Consider the following 23,168-nt stretch of genomic DNA (forward strand, 5'->3'; position numbering starts at 1 on the left):
AAAAGGGGCAAGGTACTAAATGTAACTGCAGACATCAAGATTCTACCTTTCTCTTGGGAATCATGCTAGTAAAGTAAGTCTAAAGGTGAAACAGGAACCAATAACTTCGTGAAGGGTACTTTTTTGGCATTGTCTTGCTGCAAATAAAAAAAATAACATTATGGCTTAATGTGCGTTCTGAGGAAAAATAAATTTCTTCTTGGATTCTGTGCAACCTTGCTTACTATATTCTGCCATCTATATGTATCTATGAAGGCCTGAGCTGAAATGAATTGTTCACTCTGTCTTAGTTTTTCTCAGTGTCAAAAACCGTGTCTTGTTTCCAGGGCCAGCCCAAGACATTTTGCTGTCAGAGGCAAAGGGCAAGTAAGCGTCCCCATTCCAGTGTTACAACAAAATAATTCTAAGATTCCCCTGTGAAGGAAAGATGGTCTTTGTAAGTTTACAGAAAAGGTGAATAAGAGGCAACAATGCAGAAGGGTATAAACATATGCATGGCATAGAGATAGAGGGTAGAAAACAGTTATTCTCCCTTTCTCATAACACTAGAATTCAGGGAATCCAATGAAGATTAATATTCGAAAATCCATAACAGACAAAAGAAAGTTCCTCTTCACATAGCACAGTTAAATTATGGAATTCGCTTCCACAAGAAGTTGTAATGGCCATCAACTAGGATGGCTTTAAAAAGAGTATTCTCTTTAGAGAATTAGAGAATTCTTGGCATATAAGGCTATCAGTGGGTGCTCTGCCTCTGTTCTGAACCACAGGCCCAATGGAGGGCCTGAGCGAGTGTTTTGATGCAGGGATACCAAAGAAGGATGTCAAAAGAACCAGAATTTCTTTATTATTAATAATAATAATAATTTTTATTTATACCCCGCCCTCCCCAGCCAAGGCTGGGCTCAGAGCGGCTATTAGAGAAAACACAGTGTGCAGAGTCTCATTGCCTTTACAGGAGTGGGATGGAGAAGTCGTCATGACTTGTCTGCAAAGTGCTAATATGTTAAACATGACTTGTAGAGAAGACAGCATACATCAGTTGGGTCAGAACCTCCCATCAATCCACCTGACCACTGAGGGCATAGGTGGCAACTATCCAAGGCTGACAGATAGCTCTCCTCTCTGGGCCAAGAGCCCAGCATCCCAGGGCCCACAGATATGCATAGCTTCAAAGCAAGCCAATTATCATATATCAAAGCAAGTGAATATAAACATATATGAGCTCATTCTTGCAACAACTATCAATTAACTGTAGGGTTATCTCGACTACAGAGATGGCGGTTTGCAGAGCTTCCTTAACATCTCTCCTCTGATTGCTTTTAGATGTAGATTGTGTATGGACAAATATAGTGATATTTGGAATGCATGTAAAAAGCATAATGACTTGTTACTAATTTTATACTCGTTAGAATAATCATGCTACTTTGATATCCATATATGTACCACAGTTTCAAGCACTTTTATTTTTCTTTCCTTCCCTTTGGACCACTCTCCACCCTTTTCACTTTATTTCTGTACAGTGGTACCTCGGGTTACAGACGCTTCAGGTTACAGACTCTGCTAACCCAGAAATAGTACCTCGGGTGTTAAGAACTTTGCTTCAGGATGAGAACAGAAATCGTGCGGTGGTGGTGTGGCAGCGGGAGGTCCCATTAGCTAAAGTGGTACCTCAGGTTAAGAACAGTTTCAGGTTAAGAACAGACCTCCAGAATGAATTAAGTTCTTAACCCGAGGTACCACTGTACTTGAAATCTATACCAGTTGCTGGAAACCACAGGAAGGAAGACTGCTGTTGCACTCAGTAGCTACTTGTGGGCTTCCCATGGGTATCTGGTTGGCCTCTGTGAGTACAGGATGCTGGACTGGATAGACCACTCGCCTGATCCAACAAGGCTATTCTGATGTTCTTAAGCTTCAGTGTTCCTTAATATTACCACCACACTGACGACAGAACAGAATTCCCCACTACTCTTGAGTGCAACCGGCTAGATTAAGGGACACAGGGCAGGCCATAGGGCACAAACAGCTCTGTCCTTCAGACCCTCATGACACACATCAGTATTAGCCGCCTGAGGCAGCTGCTTCACTCATGCTGTCTAGTAGTAGGGCTTGCTTTTGTTAAAACAGGTTGCAGATAGATTTATATGGTTTCAGTGTGGCCTTTAGAAGGTGGCTCAATAGCAAATGAGAATTGTTCAGAATGGTCAAGTTTGGGGCTGGTGTAATGAATAGGACTGAGCAGGGATGGGGTAACTTTGTATTTAGATTTTGTTTATGTTGTTCACTGGATATATACTTAACCTGAGCCCTTCAGACAGGGCAGGCTAGTCATCATGTTAAGAAATGTCCACATCCAATCTCATATAAATTTCAAGTCAACTGATAATGCTTTTGAGGAAGAAGCTCTTGTGGTATCAACAGCTTAGGTGGAAAAATGAGGAAACAAATGGCACCAATTAAATGCAATATCTAGAATATATAGGTGCTACAAAGTATGAGACCTCTGCAGAACAATTACATTTTATTTTACCATTTATAGTTCATGTGAAACGCACTCCTTTGGAATATATACCTTTCTCTTTGTTGAGGAAGCCATGAGTACAGCAGATCTTGCAAAGACACCCAGCTTGGCTCTTGGAAGCTTGTGTACAGCCTTCCAAATGGAGATTGATATATCCAGTTCTGCACACAGTACCCAATTTGACAGATACTGATTCAGCATATGTGGTGCTGGTGATCTGTATGTCACTTGTGCAGATGATGTATCTCTTGTCAGTTGAGACAAGAGTTGCCTCCGAAGTACCATCAAGTACAGAAGAAAGTATTAAACTCTGCAGAAGGCATTCTGAAACAGATCGTCAAGTCCAATTAAAATCTGCAAGTATAAATCCCAATGACCTCTATGAAAAGTAGGCTTCAGTGTTTTAAGATGTAGAGCCTACCTTTAATCCAAAATGCATTGGGAGACCTTTTTCTTTTCTATTCTATTTTGCATATATTTGTATGGTGGTACTGCTGCTGTTGTGACCCATCTTAGATCAGGCTGTGACCTGGCAGTGTGTCCCAGACCACAAGCTGAAGACCATGTTCTATGACACACACCTTATTTTCTCTGCAGTGTCACCATAAATTCACTCTGGACTGTTATTACTAACAGGCCATGTCAACTGTTGCCAACAGACCTTCTCAAACAGAGGACCTTGCTAAGCTACAAAAGGATGATGATGACGATGATGATTTGTGATACTCACACAATTGCCTTGATTGTGAACGGGGGCAAATTTAGATGACAAGGCAAATGCAATTCACACGACTTCCATGATGTTCTTCAGATTAACAGTTTTCAAAGTTGAAGATGAAATGGAATTCTTTAGGATCAAAAGTATTCACTTTGAAAAGTTGTGATATTTCCACAAAAGCTGACAATGAGCCACTTCTGAATAATTTGTGAATGCAAATACCATTCCCTTCATTGTCCCTGGGATCCTCAGAAGATCTGCCCCTTTCTTTCTTTAAAAATGGAGGGTGGGAAACTAATAGAATTTAAAAGAACTTTTGTTCGATGTGAGGTGCAGTAAGGGTGCTAGTTTTCCAAGTCTTTATGGAATCCAATTATAAGTCTCTTTTTATTCATGCACTTTTACCTCAAGAGAAGCTTTGTTCTCTGTTGGTGTCATTTTCCCAGCGGGGGCTTCACCTTGACATTGGTGCTAAGTTTCAGTGCCTTTCTCATTAGGAGACAACTGACATCAATTCACAAGATCTTGAGGCGGGGCCTATCCTAACCAGCCACACACATGACAATTAAAAAAAAAAACATTCCATTGTTATCATTCAGGTTTTCCACGGTTCGTTATTCTGAAGCTTTGTGTGTGTGCTGACAAATATGAAATATTGGAAACATTTTGTGCATTATTACTATTACAGTATTTTAAATCTGCAGTGTTTATGCAATTGATAGCTTTAGATTTTATTAGTCTTGATTGGCCCTGGTTTGTTTGTTTTTTTAAGTGTGATATACAATTGATGCTGCTCACTGAAGTTTTATATACCTTGCATTTTCATGTAAAAGTGAGACATTTCAAAGGCCCAGGTAAGAGTTGCTGTTCTCACTTCCTGAGTCTTAGGGTACAATTACGTGTTATGAGGCAACATGGTTACAACCCTATGTTTGCCTTGTAATGCTATTGGAAGGTGGAATATGGTTGCTATACTTCCTTTCCGCCCCTCAGTCAGGGTCTGAGACCAGTGAAATAAGTCCAAATGGGAGAAAACAACATGGAAGACATTTTCAGTGGCGAATTGGTGGGCACAGGAAGGATTGAACTAAGATATAACCAGACTGTTGTTGTTTAGTCGTTTAGTCGTGTCCGACTCTTCGTGACCCCATGGACCAGAGCACGCCAGGCATTCCTGTCTTCCACTGCCTCCCACAGTTTGGTCAGACTCATGTTTGTAGCTTCAAGAACACTGTCCAACCATCTCATCCTCTGTCGTCCCCTTCTTCTTGTGCCCTCAATCTTTCCCAACATCAGGGTCTTTTCCAAGGAGTCTTCTTTTCTCATGAGGTGGCCAAAGTATTGGAGCCTCAGCTTCACGATCTGTCCTTCCAGGGAGCACTCAGGGCTGATTTCCTTAAGAATGGATGCGTTTGATCTTCTTGCAGTCCATGGGACTCTCAAGAGTCTCCTCCAGCACCATAATTCAAAAGCATCAATTCTTCGGCGATCAGCCTTCTTTATGGTCCAGCTCTCACTTCCATACATCACTACTGGGAAAACCATGGCTTTAACTATACGGACCTTTGTTGGTAAGGTGATGTCTCTGCTTTTTAAGATGCTGTCTAGGTTTGCCATCGCCTTTCTCCCAAGGAACAGGCGTCTTTTAATTTCGTGACTGCTGTCACCATCTGCAGTGATCATGGAGCCCAAGAAAGTAAAATCTCTCACTGCCTCCATTTCTTCCCCTTCTATTTGCCAGGAGGTGATGGAACCAGTGGCCATGATCTTCTTTTTTTTTTATGTTGAGCTTCAGACCATATTTTGCGCTCTCCTCTTTCACCCTCATTGTTGTTGTTGTTTAGTCGTTTAGTCGTGTCCGACTCTTTGTGACCCCATGGACCAGAGCACGCCAGGCACTCCTGTCTTCTCACCCTCATTAAGAGGTTCTTTAATTCCTCCTCACTTTCTGCCATCAAGGTTGTGTCATCTGCATATCTGAGGTTGTTGATATTTCTTCCGGCGATCTTAATTCTGGCTTGGGATTCATCCAGCCCAGCCTTTCGCATGATGAATTCTGCATATACGGTAAGTTAAATAAGCAGGGAGACAATATACAGCCTTGCCGTACTCCTTTCCCAATTTTGAACCAGTCAGTTGTTCCATATCCAGTTCTAACTGTAGCTTCTTGTCCCACATAGAGATTTCTCAGGTGACAGATGAGGTGATCAGGCACTCCCATTTCTTTAAGAACTTGCCATAGTTTGCTGTGGTTGACACAGTCAAAGGCTTTTGCATAGTCAATGAAGCAGAAGTAGATGTCTTTCTGGAACTCTCTAGCTTTCTCCATAATCCAGCGCATGTTTGCAATTTGGTCTCTGGTTCCTCTGCCCCTTCGAAATCCAGCTTGCACTTCTGGGAGTTCTCGGTCCACATACTGCTTAAGCCTGCCTTGTAGAATTTTAAGCATAACCTTGCTAGCGTGTGAAATGAGTGCAATTGTGCGGTAGTTGGAGCATTCTTTGGCACTTCCCTTCTTTGGGATTGGGATGTAGACTGATCTTCTCCAATCCTCTGGCCACTGCTGAGTTTTCCAAATCTGCTGACATATTGAGTGTAGCACCTTAACAGAATCATCTTTTAAAATTTTAAATAGTTCAGCTGGAATATCATCACTTCCACTGGCCTTGTTATTAGCAGTGCTTTCTAAGGCCCATTTGACTTCACGCTCCAGGATGTCTGGCTCAAGGTCAGCAGCCACACTACCTGGGGTATACGAGACATCCATTTCTTTCTGGTATAGTTCCTCTGTGTATTCTTGCCACCTCTTCTTGATGTCTTCTGCTTCTGTTAGGTCCTTTCCACTTTTGTCTTTTATTATGGAAATCTTTGTACGAAATGTTCCTTTCATATCTCCAATTTTCTTGAACAGATCTCTGGTTTTTCCCATTCTATTGTTTTCCTCTATTTCTTTGCATTGCTCGTTTAAGAAGGCCTTCTTGTCTCTCCTTGCTATTTTTTGGAAATCTGCATTCAATTTCCTGTATCTTTCACTATCTCCCTCGCATTTTGCTTGCCTTCTCTCCCCCGCTATTTGTAAGGCCTCGTTGGACAGCCACTTTGCTTTCTTGCATTTCCTTTTCTTTGGGATGGTTTTAGTTGCTGCCTCCTGTATAATGTTATGAGCCTTCATCCATAGTTCTTCAGGTACTCTGTCAACCAAATCTAAAACCTTAAACCTGTTCCTCACTTCCACTGTGTATTCATAAGGGATTTGACTTAGATTGTATCTTACCGGCCCAGTAGTTTTTCCTACTTTCTTTAAGCTTGAATTTTGCTATAAGAAGCTGATGATCTGAGCCACAGTCAGCTCCAGGTCTTGTTTTTGCTGACTGTATAGAGCTTCTCCATCTTTGGCTGCAGAGAATATAAATCAATCTGATTTCGATGCTGCCCATCTGGTGATGTCCATGTGTAGAGTCGTCTCTTGTGTTGTTGGAAAAGAGTGTTTGTGATGACCAGCTTGTTCTCTTGGCAGAACTTTATTAGCCTTTGCCCTGCTTCGTTTTGAACTCCAAGGCCAAACTTGCCAGTTGTTCCTTTTATCTCTTGATTCCCCACTTTAGCATTCCAATCCCCTATAATGAGAAGAACATCCTTCTTTGGTGTCATTTCTATAAGGTGTTGTAAGTCTTCATAGAATTGGTCAATTTCAATTTCTTCAGCACCAGTGGTTGGTGCATAAACTTGGATTACTGTGATGTTAAAAAGTCTGCCTTGGATTCTTATCGAGATCATTCTATCATTTTTGAGATTGCATCCTAGTACAGCTTTTGCCACTCTTTTGTTGACTATGAAGGCCACTCCATTTCTTTTACGGGATTCTTGCCCACAGTAGTAGATGTGATGGTCATCCAAACTGAATTCGCCCATTCCCGTCCATTTTAGTTCACTGATGCCCAGGATGTCAATATTTATTCTTGCCATCTCATTTTTGACGACATCCAACTTACCAAGGTTCATGATTCTTACATTCCAGGTTCCTATGCAATATTTTTCTTTACAGCATTGGACTTTCCTTCCGCTTCCAGGCATATCCGCAACTGAGCATCCTTTCGGCTTTTGCCCAGCCGCTTCATCAGCTCTGAATCTACTTGTACTTGTCCTCCGCTGTTCTTCAGTAGCATGTTGGATGCCTTCCGACCTGAGGGGCTCATCTTCCAGTGTCATAACTTTTATATGCCTGTTGTCTTTGTTCATGGAGTTTTCTTGGCAGGGATACTGGAGTGGCTTGCCGGTTCGTGCTCCAGGTGGATCACATTTGGTCAAAACTCTCCACTATGACCTGTCCATCTTGGGTTGCCCTGCACGGCATAGCTCACAGCTTCTCTGAGTTGTTCAAGCCCCTTTGCCATGGCAAGACAGTGATCCATGAAGGGGATATAACCAGACAGTTCATGCTTAAAAATCAAAAAGGTGACAGAGGTGATTTTAAACTGATTGCTGGGGGGAAACTGATGGTGTACAATTTCTCTGTTTCAGTACATCTGTTTCCAGAATTGTTACTGTGGATACTCAGCTATGCTCAACTCATTCACACAAAGTCGTGTGCATTTGTGTACTTTTAGATGTCAAATCTCAGCTCTTAGATATGTTAGATTTGAGTTTCCTAATCTGTTTCATTCATGAGTGACAATGGGGTCCCGTTCTTCTTTTCCATGTAAGGCTGTTTTGCCACATTTTTACTGTCTTAAACAACTTGGGTGCATCGCTCAGGGATAAGATGACTCTGTCAAAGTTCATGCAGCCATTTCATCTGTTAGCAAGGAGGATTTCCCCATAACTACCAGTAGGACTGGCTCAAGAGAGTGATGCCCTGTAGTAGCAGCACCAGCAGCAGGCTATGGGTCAACTGACATGCCAGTCTCTGTTTGTGGCTTGCAGAAGCTTGCAAATGTAATGTGAAAGTTTGGAAAGATCAAACTCTTTTGAGGCCTGTGCAAGATGTGTTGAGATATAGACTTGACACCATTGGTATAAGCACCTCCACTGCAACCCACTTTTTAAAGGTTAAATGTTCTTCATGCATGCAAGTGATGCACACTACACTAAAAGAATGGATGGCAGAAGAGAAATGGATGTGATGGTAAAGCCCATTACTTTTCTGCTCTGTTATCCACAAGAGCTTTGAAGCAGCCAGCAGGACATGCACTAGCTATAATGAGAAGCAAATTATATTGTAAGGAGTCTGCTGCCCCCAGCATGGAAGTCGCATGATCCAGTTGGAATCTGAATCCTTTCTAGTGATATTTAACCCTTATACATTTCCACTGCACTATGCAAACAATAACTAATTATAATCCGTATGAAAGGATTATGTGTGTTGCCAGTTTGTGGCAAATGCTTTCACTGTGAAACAGTCATTGTTCAGAGCTTTAAAATTTTGTACTAAACTGCATTGCGAGAAGAAAGAAGGAAAAATAAGGGAAGTGCTGTTTAGGACATTGATAGTTCACAGTATATTTAACAGCCTGATAAATGCCGTAACATGGATTTCTTATTAATAAAGTGAATTAGTTCTTTAGTTGGCACTATTTTAGTACTCCATATCCTTGGAGCTCCTCACAGCAAGGAATATATTTTAAGCCAAACATGAAAGTTCCAAGGCTGAAGTCCACACTTAATAAGGAGGGAGTACGCCTGGCTGAGTTCAATGGGACTCATTTCAGAATACATGTGCTTAGAATTGCATTGTAAATATATAAATCGCTCTCTCTAATAGTAAGCTCAGGTGGTGAGTGCTGACAGCTCTGTACCCAGAACAGTCCCATCTGCAAACAAAAGCGGGTGAGAAGCCCAAGGCATACAGAAGTTCAAAAATATTTCAAATACCCTCACCCCCCAAACAATGCACCTGAAGGATTTCTATGAATGCACATGTATGAGATTGCTGGAATGATTCAACAGCGTTTTAATTCCAGGAGCACTGCTTCAGTTCAGTCGTTAACTTTAGAATTTCTCCCTTTAGTAATAAAGGGGATCCAGTAATAAAGAGGGAGAGTAAAAATAAGAAACAGTTTCCCAGCAGCTTAGTTTCAGAAGTGCCATCTCCTACTCTGAATGTGACATATTGCTATGCTATCCTCATTCTCACAAACCTAAGCCTTTATTTAAGTTTGTCACTTATAGAAATGCATTTCTGGATGAAGAATTAAAACTACTTTCTAGCTGTCCAATAACTTAGTGATGATCCACACATGCATTTTATATTATGTTTTTAACTAGCTGCTATTTTTTTTAATGTGCTCTAATCTGAATTTATTGTCTTATTGCTTACCAGTGTGTGAATTAGTTATTTTTTATTGTGGGTTTTATGGATGGCTTCGACTTTTTAATAGAAAAGTGGCACATAAATGTAACAAATAAATTATCACTCAACGAAGCACCTTGCACACTATGAGGGAGCATCACTGGAGAATATGTGAGATGTTTGCACAGACTTGTTCCATGCTTCCAGGTATCATGAGAAGTACAACACTCGTGAATACGTCCCATGTGAGTTCCTGTTGGTGGATGTCCTTAGCAAAACATTTAAAAGCATAGAAGATACTGTATGCAATTACAAAATGAGAACCTTGGGCATTCTTTGGGTATTTCTCACAGAGACCTGAACGGGGGGAAATAATATATTGATATGCATTACAATATTTTCATGCAATATGAAGTATACTGATGGCACAGATCCTTGGCATTAAAGATCCTGTATCCTTCATATTATTTGCTTTGTAGCATTGGCAAAGTAAGAACAAGATCTGGCTTGCTGGCTGATATATTGTGCTACATGGTGATGTGCACCTGAATACCAATAAGAAGAATGCATAAAGAGGAGCCATCTTTTAAGCTGAAGGTATAAGTTATTGAGACAAGATATCCAGAGAGATACAAAAAGAATCGTTCTTACTTTCTGCTCTGTTTTATTAATAAAAGATAGGGCACTCTCAGGAATTAGGAAAACATTTCTGTCCAACACCACAGCCATCAAGCCAGTTCTTTCGGAGCAGCAGCAAAGAAGTCAATGGGACTCCTCTTTCAAACATAGTTGTTTAACGACTGCAAAAGAAAAGAAAAACTCTGCAGCCTTCTTTCTGTTGTCTTCCATCTGACATCGCCACACTGTTCCACATCTTTATCTCCTTCCAGGTCAATTAGAAGAAGAGGAGGAGAAGTGGTATGATGTCCGCAAATGTAGCAGGGAGAGGTGAAGTGTCATGGTACCATGTAAGAACATAATAACCTAAAACGAGCCTGCTGGATCAGGCAATGGTCCACCTAGTCAAGCATCCTGCTCTCACAGTGGCCAACCAGATGCCTGTGGGAAGAAGCTTGAGTGTTACTACTCAAATTCCCTTCCACTATTGTAAGTTAACAGATGCTCTAGTCACTCTACTACAAGAACTTCAGAGGCTGATGATGGTATTGTAGGAAAGTCATTAGATGGAAAAGATGAGCACAATCTTAGTCACGCACTCTCAGCATAACTTACCTCACAATGTTGTTGTGGAGATTAAACGTGGAGGAAAAGAAGCATGGAAAACACCTTGAGTTCCATAGAGGGAAAGGTGGCGGTGTAAATGCAATAAATGAATGAATGCAATAAATGAATAATTTCCATGAGTTATGAAATAAATGTTTCTGTATGAAATTACATGTATGCTATATTTTTAAGAAGTTGTCTACATGGGGTTGCCTTTGAAATGTGCTCTGAACTGTCCTCTGGCTCAAAGAACTGCAGCCAGATTGTTGACTGGGGCTGGTTATAAGCGGCATACAACTAATTCCCTTGTTACAACAGCTTCACTGGCTACCAGTCTTCTTCAAAGCGCTGATTATCACCTATAAAGCCCTGCATGGCTTAGGTCCAAGTTATCTGAAAGATTGTATTCCTTCATACAAACCTGCCTTGCTTTTGAGATCTTCAGGAGAGGCCCTTCTCTTGGTCCCACCACCCTCATTGGCACACTTGTGGGAACATGAGAAAGGGCCTTCTCAGTGGCTGGAACTCCCTCCCTAGAGAAGCTAGGGGTCCGTCCTTGTTGCCCCTCCACTAGCAGGTGAAGACTTTCTTGTTCCAATAGGCTTTCGGGAACTGACTGCTTTTAATGAAAGGACTGGTGCTGTGCTGTTTTTATCATAATTGTTTATATGGGAAAACCCACCCAAATGGGTAGGGTATAAATAATAAATTATTATTAGAAATTATTATAATAGATTTTATGTATGTATATAGCTTAGATAGAATAGATAGAATTAATAGATAGAATTAAACTTTTTTTAATGGTTGTTTTTTCTATGCAGTTCTTATTTTTAATTGTAAGCCTCCTTGAGTTTCTGCAACCATCATCATCTTGTGTGCGTCCCCCCCCACACACACACATTTCAGATTTTGCTCTTTGCTGTGTTCTCCTTGTCTCTTGTTCATGAACACACCATACTTCGTTTAAAAATCTCACTGCAAGAAAGCTGCTCCCCACTGCCTTCTTCCTACATATACAGTGATACTTATGCCCCTTGCAATAACATTGCATCAGCCTTGTATTATGTTGAGGAAAGGATTTTTCCTCACTGGTGCTGGATCAGCATAGCTTTCATACTTGCAGAGGAATTGTGGTAGAGAGGTAGCCAAAGAACATTGGTGGCGTGGGCCACCGAAGCAGCCAAATGCAGGGTCCTCAAAAATGGCCAGTGTGGCACAGGAAATATTCCCCACCCATTCCCCCACTGAGGCGTGAGGAGTGATAATTCGCAACACTCTCTATAGGGAGTGCTGCCCCACCTGGGGCACTTGGGGTGAGGGAGTAACAAGTCTGACATCAGTATTATTGCAAAGCCAAGTTGCCCAGTCTTGTCTCTCTGTCTGTTAGAATGCAGAAAGCCAAATAGGTTGTATCAGAGGTACACAATATGGCTCATCCCCTAATCCAACAAGATGAAGGCAACTCCGCTGCTTAAGAAACTTTATATATATAAGACAATCTAATATTCAGTGGGAATTTTTCAATATAAATGCAGCCCAAAACTCATTGTCAGCCTGTGATATAGTAAAACTTTCCCCATTGGTCTCCTGCGCATGACAAGGTGATTCGCATTTGAATCAGAAAAAAGGCTTCTAAGCAACTTTAGCTGTTTTGTCGCAGAGTATATTTCTTGAGCAGTGCATCTAATTCACCTTGTAAGGCAATGAAAGTGCACCCTGGAGTGTTGTGAGTTGCCAAATCCTCTGGGTTACTAAATATGTTTGGTATCTGAGCAGCTCATAGATTTGCAGTGGGATGTAACAACAACCACCTTCATCACATTCTGAAAGCTTCAATAAAACAAAAATGTAAAGCTAAACCATCATCTCGGTCTATTGATTTATTGATGTTGGTTGTTTGCTCTCCTGTCCTCCCATTTCTTCAAACATTACACAAGTGGCAGCAAATCGTGGCAAAGCAAGACCTTCTAATGTTTGTGTCCGCATAAGAACTGTTTATAATAAGTGCAGTCAGCAGCTGGGCTGAAAATACATATTTACTAAAACCAACTATTATGCTGGTACGAATGGAGGCTATAAAGAGGAGAACACACCATTCCCTCTTTCCCAAGGCACATCCCTTAAACCTCTGGTTGCTTATTGAAAATATTGTGCTTTCTTTGTTTGTCAGGATTTATTATAATCCTAAACCACTGAGAGTAGAACCAAAAAAGAAGGGGGGAAAGGACTAGCCTGAGACCATGGCTTCTGGGAACTCTTTTTATGGCCCATAAACCAAGCAAACACTCAGTTGCTAATAAAGGAGTACATTTTGCATCACATAGTCATGTAGCTGCCATTTCCCTAGGTGCTGCTTTCATTGCACTGCCATCTACTATTGAGATGCGTCTTACTTTCCTGAAATCACTGCCAAAGACTTGCTTCAACAACAACGAAACAACAAAAGAAGCACAGAGATGTTTAGGGCTGTGTGGTGTTCGCCACATGAAGTTGGGAATAAGAAGAAGCGCCTGTTTTGACTGCCTTGCTAGTCTTCAGGTGTGCTGGGATTTCTTTGACAAGTTACTTTGAATAAGCAGAGCCACTCTTACTGCTGTTTAGGGACAGCACCTGCTTCATCCTCGACTTGTAACCTCCTCCGGCTCCTTTGATGTCTCTCGAGGTTGTCGCTCAGTTCCTCTTCCCTTTGGAGAGAACTTCTGGTCCTTGTTTCATTATGTCGAGTCACGCAGAAGACAGAGCGATGTACTCCTGGTGTGATGATGAAATTGGTACAGAGTCTGCACTTGTCTGTAGTAGTTTATTATTGCGGCTGGTGAAGAAGGAATCCAAACCTGGCAGTAGCAGCCTGCTACAAATCAATATTTTACAGGTAGCGTGCTCTGAAGAGATGACACGTTGACAGACTAGAAAGAGAGAGGGGTGGGTGGGGAAAGAGAAGGAGTGCAAGAAAGAGAATTTATCCTGGCATTCTGTGAAAGGTTTTTGTACAAAAAAGTGAGTGAAAACACAAAGCAAACACAGCTGCTGATGCTCTGTCTCCAGGCTACATTGACTCCTTTACAATAGGTATTATTTCCCACCTGCTTTCTCTACGGTACTTCCGCTTCATAGTATGTTAAAGGAGGCAGTAGTGCCTACTTTCTTTGGAATACTGGGAGAGAGGAAGCATACAGTGTTCTGCAATGCAATGCAATGCCCTACCTTGGTCATTACTTCTCTGTCCTACGGGAAATTAACACCAGCTCTCACTATCTAAATCAGTGTTTCCCAAACTTGGGTCTCCAGCTGTTTCTGGACTACAACTCCCATCATCCCTAACTAGCAAGACCAGTGGTCAGGGATGATGGGATTTGTAGTCCGAAAACGGCTGGAGACCCAAGTTTGGGAAACACTGATCTAAATCTACAGCAGGGTCCTCCAGGTGGTTTTTTTTTTGGGGGGGGGGACTCCAACTTCCATCAGCCACAGCCATCATGACCAATGATCACAGATTATGGGAGTTGTAGTTCAGCAACATCTGGAGGGCCAAAGCTCCCCCAGCCCTGATCTATAGGTATTAGGTATGGGTTGTATCCAACAAAATCATTGGAGGAGCAGAATGACTTCTGCTTGTGCAATAGACCCCCACCCCACCCACTCTTCTCATGGAAGGGGCTTCTTTTTCCTAAGCCATAGTCAAGAGGGAGGATGTTGGATTAGTTTTTTAAAGTTGTTTTTATCAAATAAAATATCCATTCCATTTTTTCTTAAACTACATAGTAGGAGGCGAACACACTTTCCAAAGCCACAAAAAATGAGGAAACAAACAGGAAGGAAGGAAGGAAGGAAGGAAGGAAGGAAGGAAGGAAGGAAGGAACTCTGATACAACAGAAGAATGGAACAGCTAGAGGAGTCGGGGCTGTGTATAACGAGGCTGCAGGTTGCTCACCTGTGCCATTGAAGAAGGAATTTCAGGAGGTTGAGCTAGGGGGCAGCAAAACTTTGTCATATCACTGATAATAAGCATCAAATCTAATGTATGTTTTAGAAAGATGTTTGTTCGCATTGCATTTGGACACCTCTTAAGATGTCATAACCAAATTTTGCCTGATGGTTCCTGAGAAAAAGGAGCAGGTTTTCATCCATGTTTCGATACAATCACATTTCATTCTGAATCAATATGGTGAACCAAACCTTTTAAAATGGCACTGAACTTAAACATTGATTTCAAAACTGCACTGTTTTTGTTTTTTAAGAATTCCTGAGCAGCACTGGGAGTTACAAATAAATTGCACAACAAATATCATTGTTAGGAAAGAAGGCATTATAAATTATTAGCTGTTAGCTGCAAAGTCATCAGAAATTACCAGCAGCAAACAATCCAGATATACAGTACTTTAGGTCTGATGCAACTCTAAGACAAACCAAAACTGCTATGCTACAGCTAACAGCATCCTACTTTAACACATTAGTTGGACTTCCCCTCCAGTTACACGATTCACTGCAAGATAGCAAGTCCATCTTTAGTTCTAATGTCCTTAACTTTTTTATTATGAAAAAAATCATCTATGTGATAGCAGCTGCTAGTTCAAAAGACACGCTGGGATGGCGACAGTAATTATTAGCAATACAAGATGAACTCCACCAAGTAATTTTGGTCAGGTTTAAAAGGATTATTTTATTTGATCACAGTGAGTTATAAACCAAATTACATCTGCTAAAAAGAGATATTTCTAGTGATCTTCATGGCCTTAACAACTTGTATAAAATTATTTTGCCAATTTGAATAATGGAAAGTGAAATGATATAGATTTCCTTTCTCCAGCTTGCTCACTATAACCCCCATCATACATACACACACACACACTTTTTTTTTGTAGAAATCAGGTACAGCCTTAATCCACCTGTGTGTACCTTGAATAATGACTGATGCAGGCTTTGCTAATAAGTCTGTGCTTGCTGATGACACCTACAATGAAATGAGGTGAATTAAAGTAAATAAAATTCCAGGGGCCTATCACTTCAAACTTTGAAACTGAGCTCCTGTTTACTGGCACCTTACAACACACTCTCATTTCAAAAAGTAATTTACAAGCTGTCCAGGAGAATGCTGCTACGTATCCATTATATAATGGATGCTGAAATATAGCATACAAAAAGGGGCATAGGTTAGGCTGAGAGGTTGTGGCTGGCCCAAAGTCATGCAGTGAGCTTCATGGCCGAGTAGGGATTAGAACCCTGGTCTCCCAAGTCCTAGTCCAGCACTCTAACCACTGTACCACAATGGCTATCAGTCTGAAGCATACCAATGTTCCAGTCCCACACTGTTGTCGAAGATGTGCAGATCTATTATTATTATTATTATTATTATTATTATTATTATTATACCGCCCTTCATCCGAAGATCTTAGGGCAGTTCACAAGATAAAAGGTCAAGTCAGAATTCATGTCAGAATCTGCAAAGAGCATAATGGAAGCTCCATATGAACAGTGACCCCATGAAAGCTACCATGAACTGGTAATTGAAATCTCAGTGTGTGGCTGCTGCCTTTGCATTTGAAGCTGTTTCTCTTTGAATTCTCTGCCACTATGCCACTGCAAAACTACACTTTATTTATTACATTTATATCCTGCTCTTCCTCCAAGAAGCTCAGGGCAGTGGAACTCCCTCGCCCTCATTTTATGCTCACAACAATCTTCTGAGGTAAACTGAGCTGAGAGACGGCCCATGGCGAGTGGACTTCATGCCCAACTGGAGGAGGTTTGAACCTAGATTTCCCTAAATTCTAATCTGAAACTAGTAAGGACATGGCAGTGTAATATAAAAGAACTGGGTCCTGTTGACAATAGGGGTGGACAACCGTTCAGCACTGTCTCCAGGATCCCCCAGTTCTCTATCAGCCATGAATCAGTGCAACGTCTTTGATCGTGACGGGTGGGAATTACAGTTGCTATCCTGCCCACCAAGATGTCCTGGCAGATAGCTTAGAGGGGTAGCCTTGATACTAGTAAATAAATAAATAAAAATGCATACTAAATGCAGGAGACAGTCTCACACACCTGTCCGAAAAATCACAAGATTACATTTGGATTTGTCCTTCAAGGCACTTGTAAACATATCACCCAATCTATTCAAAGGGTTAACAGCTGCAAAGAGAGGATGTGCTTTGATTCCCGCACCCCCCTGCCAAGAATCAAGTTTAAGATGGCTCACTGAATCTTCCCCTGCCAACAAAATGCAGAATATAAGCCATTAAGAGTATACACGCCTTGTGTTTTCAGACAGCCTCCTTTCGAAATACTGATGCCTGCTTATTAGGCTGGCACCTTTCATGCGACATAATGGGTAACACATCTGCAGCGCTGTTCTCAGAAACAGTAAAAGACAGCTGTTAGAATGACACTTCCCCCAATTTTAGGCAATCAACCGCTTGCAGGGCTTGCAAATATTGCTAAGAAGTCACCGTGCCTGAACCTTACTTTAATATGAGGCTTAAAAGCAGAACCGAAACTGATGTAAAAGAAAAGGAGGGGGGACAGAGGGAGTGAGCCTAAGAATCGTCTTGCTCAGTCAGTCCAAGGTCTCTCAACTAAGTCCAGTATTATGTTTCCAAAATAAGCCAACCACATACCTTTATGCCAGGGGTAGCCAATATGACACCTACAGGTGCCCAGGTGCCAGCAGAAGCCTTCCCTGGCATCCGCAGGGTCCCCTCCCCCTACTGAAATTAGGTTTTAAAGAAATGTTCTCCAGGGCTGGGTGATATGCCTATATAGTCCAAAACCAGTTTGAAGTCCATATTGTCATATCGGTTTCACAATTTTTGACCTGGCAATATATTGTAAATCGTGTGTGTGTGCTCGTGCTATGCAAAAATCACAAAGTGAGAAAAACTGTGAAGCCAGTTAATGCTTTTCTCAATTCCTGCAGCCCATTAACTCTGCTGGCTCAGCTCTCCCTCTCATGTAGGGGGCAGTAAATCACAAGAGCAGGTGTCAGTAAAAATCACAATGTGGGGAAAACCAGAAAGCTAGCCAATGTGTCTACATAGCTTCATCCCTTTTTCTGACATCATGATATATCTCAGCATAATGCGATGCTTAAAGGTAAAGGGACCACTGACCATTAGGTCCAGTCGCGGATGACTCTGGGATTGCGGCGGTCCTCTCGGTTTACTGGCTGAGGGAGCCGGCATACAGCTTCCGGGTCATGTGGCCAGCATGACTAAGCCGCTTCTGGCAAACTAGAGCAGCTCATGGAAACGCCGTTTACCTTCCCGCCAGAACGGTACCTATTTATCTACTTGCACTTCAAGCTTTTGAACTGCTAGGTTGGCTATGCGATGCTTAGTTGGTGATATATCACAGACCCTCCAAGTGTCCCTATTTTCCAGGGATGCTCCTGATTTAGAGAAGCCATCCAAGTTTCTGATTTGATCCCAGAATGTTCCAGAATGTTCCACTTTTCCTTAGGATGGCCCTATTTCAAATGTTGGAGAGCATCCAAGCCCTGAGCCATCTGAAGGCAATCCTGTATAGGGAAGTTTTTTTTTAAAAAAAAAAGTTTAATGTTTTTATATATGTTGGAAGCTGCCCAGAGTGGCTGGAGCAACCCAATAAGATGTGTGGGGTGTAAATAGTAAAATTATCATTATGGAATGGGATGTCTCTATTTCCATTGGAGAAATGTTGACGCATATGATATCACGATGTTGAAAACCATATATCGCCCAGCTCTAATGTACTCTTGCAGCATGTGCTTGGTTGTACAGTGCCTGTGACAGTTTCTCTGGCTTGCAAAGGCAAAAAAAGTTGGTGATCTCCTATTCTAGGTACAGTGGTACCTCGGGTTACAGACTCTTCAGGTTACAGACTCCGCTAACCCAGAAATAATACCTTGGGTTAAGAACTTTGCTTCAGGATGAGAACAGAAATCACGGCTTGGTGGCAACGGGAGGCCCCATTAGCTAAAGTGGTACCTCAGGTTAAGAACAGTTTCAGGTTAAGAAAGGACCTCCAGAATGAATTAAGTTCTTAACCCGAGGTAGCACTGTATTCTTAAAGAGCTCAAGGAGATTACTGTGCCAGGATCTGCCATACAGAGGTATGTTACCTCTGCACATAGAGATTCTGTTTAGCAGGCATGCTTAGCAGCGATTGATAGGCCAACCTTCCCTTAAGTTGCTTCATCCTTGTCCTCTTCCCTTAGAAAAGTTACTCATTCTATGCATTTATCATTGCCCTGTAACCTCAGCATTGTTAAAGGTTCTTGAGTGAGTGGTTGCAAGCCAAATCCAATATCTCTTGGAAGAGTTTTCTATATCTGTTTCAATAGGGGCTTTGGCCCAATTTGTGGCACAGAAGCTGCCTATATAATAACCCATGGCCTCCTGAAGTGGGTGAATGTTTCAGTTCTTCCTTTTAAAAATACCGTATTTTTCCATATATAAGACAAAAAAATATATTATATAAAAATGTTTAAAATTGGGGGTTGTCTTATACATGGATATTGCAGAGGGGGGACGGGCGATTGGTGGCAGCTGCGAGCAGGAGATTGTCAACAGCGATAGGGCGTGTTATTGGTGGCTGCGGCAATGCCTGTTGGAGATTGGCTGTTGCTGTGGCAATTGGGCAGGCGATTGGTGGCTGCTGGTGGTGAGTGGGCAGATGATTGGTGGCTTCGGCAAGGTGTGCGATTAGCAGCGGCGGTCAGGCAGGTGAGCGATGGTTGGCAATCCCCCCCCCCCCAAAAAAAGCTTTACAACTCTTGGCAATCTCCGCCCATTTCCCTAATTTGGGGTCCCAAAAAATAGGGGTTGTCTTATACACGGGGGGCATGTTATACACAAAAATACGGTATGAATGAGTTTTAGGTTTTACTCTGTTTTTGTTTTATAGATGTGCTATTTATTTATTTTATTGTTGTAAGTCGCTTTGCATTATTTTTTGTTTAAGAAAGTGACCAATTAATAATAATAATAATAATAATAATAATAATAATAATAAAAGTAAGCAATGCATGTGAGACAAACATGGCATGCTAATGAACCATAAGCTTTAGTAGTGCTAGAGTTCATATCTATTCTTTAGATTCCACTCATAGCTGCAAGAGGTTCTCAAGGCAGCTTACCGAATCACAATCAAATCCCGTACAGTGACAGAAATTGCACCATCCATATGGAACCAGGATTAGTCAGGTGACATTTTCTGCCCTTATCCTTGTCCTTAATACCAGGCAGCAGCTCCCACCAAAGTAAGTGTATGGGGCTGAGCAGCTGGATCTCGATCCGTCTGTGACAGAGAGGTCTTCCCTTTCTGGCTATCCCACAGTAACATATGAAAGGGGCCTTCAAGACCTTGAGTATGAAGCCAAACCTATTCTTTTATGCCAAAGTAATCTGGAAGTTTGTTCCAATCAATACCCGTCACTAGTTCAAACAGACTTTAATTAAGGAATCATTGTGAAAACAATAATAGGGCTCCAAATTTTGTCCTTGCTCAGGGCGCCATATTACCTGCCATTAGTCACCAGTTCCAATGACTTAGAACAAAATGGCAGAGAAATGATGAGCATCCTCTTGGATATCAAGCTTCTCCTCCAGTTCAAACCATCACCCAAAGCAATCATTACTTCTAAATATCCATTAAAATACTTCTTAACATTTGCCATACCTCTTACATTAAAATCTGGGCTGGCATCTATTCATTCTGTATCTATGCTTTTTTAAACACACATAGGTGTTTAAATTGTAATGGAACGTAACGAAATAGAATAATAAAACCCAAGATGAAAATTAAAAGATATCTAGGACTGAACGTAGCAGGAGAAATATTCATACCAAAATGAAGTAGAGCAGGTTCCCAGTAACACAAATAGGTTTACATTATCCTGTAACTTAAACTGTTTTAACAGACTTTCCCTTCCTCTGTGAACAGCAGACGAAGGGATCACTAAAGAGAATTATCAGCACTCACACCAGACTGCCATTCGCAGGGCTCTTGGTGAGCAGACATGACAGTTGAACTAGTATAAAACCAATATAAATTTGTAGTGAAGATATGCCTTAGGATTACATGGGAACTTTTGTTTCTGCTAGAACATCCCAGTAGCTTTCAGTGAGATTTTATTTAATTTATTTAACAATGCAGGATTTACAAATCTGAACGAATAAAAAAGCCCTCCTCCTTCCTACAAGCACTAGGACGCAATAATCAGGTAAGATACATGGTTATTGCACCCCAGATATCACTGTTCCATACCACTGTTTGTTTCTCATTAGTAAACATTTTCTTTTAAATTATCTCAGATGCTCATTAAATATTATCAGCTACTTAGAACCAAAGGATAATTATGAGTTTAATGAAGCATGTACTAGCTTGCTCAAGTCTAACGTTTGCTTCTCTGCTGGGACTCCATTTTACTCTGCACTTATCCTTCAGCAAAGCTACTCTACAAAGTCACTTTGGCAATAAGAAGTATTTAATTAGATTAATGAATTTTTATCACCTCTCTCGGGGATTAGGCTTGTTAAATCCTGGCGACCAAAGAACAACAGATTTTTTATTACTAAATACTTAGGGATGTGCTGGTTCCACCGCCATGGCCACCCTCATAATTCTGTCTGCTCTGGGCAGTTTTTACCTTCTTCCTTTTTTTTAGGTCCCTTGACAGGTTGCAGATATTTGGCAGGGACAGCCGGTGCCTTCAGTTAAATCACAGAAATCAAAATGCAAACGACAGTATGCCAGAGCCTGAGACAAGGTTTCAGTTGCTGACTTTATTTCAAAGTTTTGAGTGTGACTAAGAAGAGCAATTAAAATGTTTGCGGTCAATCCGTTCAACAGATTAAATACATAGTAAATAAAGGTTTGCTTCGATTTATTGATTTCAAAGTCATATTGTACTGATTTATGGTTATTTTAGTTTTATTTCAGGTACTAATGTACCGCTTAATATTCAGAATTTCTAAGCAGCATACATACAGTGTTAAAATACAGGATTGCCAGCTTTTTCCCAATATGCCAATTTACTGGTAGAGCTGGGAGAAGGTGGGTGTCGTGGACTGGCTGGATGCAGGAAGAGTGGTGGGAGGCACCAGCCGACGAACCCCCCTAGGGAACCCCCAGGGGAAGAAGACTCAGAACCAGGGGATTGGAGGTGGGATGACGACAAGTGGTCAGAAGGAGAAGGAGTAGATTGGGAGGAGGAAGTGTCAGAAGCAGAAGAGGTGACAGGGTTTATTGAGCAAGAAGAGGCTGCGGCAGAGCACAGTTCAGACTCTGAGGCAGAAGTGGGGCTGGAGAGGAATCTGCTGAAAAAGCCAGGGAGTGAGTCTCCTCCTCTTGTTGCACAGTTTTTGCAACTGAGTCATCAGGGCAAGACCTCCAAAGAGAGTTACTGAGACCACTAGGCCTGAGCTGTGGTTTGTTTCCTTCAATAAATATTTGACTTCACTGGCCTCGAGTGGTTCGTTGTTTTTGCTGCTGAGTCCAACCCTGACAGTGGAGGGAAGATGGAGAGAAGTTCACTGAGGGATACTATTCCCCATTGTTGCTGTAAAAGTGAAAGGGTGAATCCACACCTGCCATGAAGTGCGGGTGACCTACAATGCATCTGATGGGTTCACACAAGAGCATCTATCAAGACCAGTTCTTGGAAAACCTGTATGGAAAATAGTGACGTGAAAGTATCAAATGTCCATGGTGCTGCTGCCCGGAGCTGATGGGAGTTCTAGTCTAAAACATCTGGAGGGCACCAGGTTGGGGTAGGCCAATTGGTTTGGAAAAAGGCAACCTTGACAGATTGATGTGAAAACTCTTCTGCTTTATAGACCAAAGTAGGGCACTGTCTCAAAGCTGCTGACCAACAAATACTGTAAAACTGTCGCAATGAATCCCACGATAAATGCAGTAAAACAGACAATGTCATCAATAGCCCAATAAAACACACATTGACAAAAGCTATCCACAGCACCCTCAGCAACACAAGTGAAAGATTAAAAAAGCTTCTTAAGAGCTTCAAACAATCAACAAGGAGGCAAACTTTCCAGGCTTCGTTGGGGAGTAAGTTCTTCCATTAAAAAGGGGGGCAAATATGAAGACTATGTTTCTTGTAGGCATTGAACTCTGTATTGAAAACAGTAGCACTTTGATTATCTCCTCTGAAGATCTTTCAGCACATGGCAGAAGGTAACACTTGGCATACAAGATGATGGCATGCCATCATCATCATCATTAATTAAATTTTTATACTGCCCTTCATCCAAGAATAGCAGGGCAGCTCACAACATAAAAATACAAAATGAGAACATGAAATACATAATAGAAAAAAAACAAACCAATCATCCCCTTCCCACCATAGGATGTCTAGGCCACCAAAGATCAAAACAAATATTTTGAGCTGAATGCATCCAAGTTACAGCCATAATGTG

The sequence above is a fragment of the Podarcis pityusensis genome, assembly GCF_964106645.2.
Source record: "Podarcis pityusensis genome assembly, chromosome: 3".
Taxonomy (NCBI): Eukaryota; Metazoa; Chordata; class Lepidosauria; order Squamata; family Lacertidae; genus Podarcis; species Podarcis pityusensis.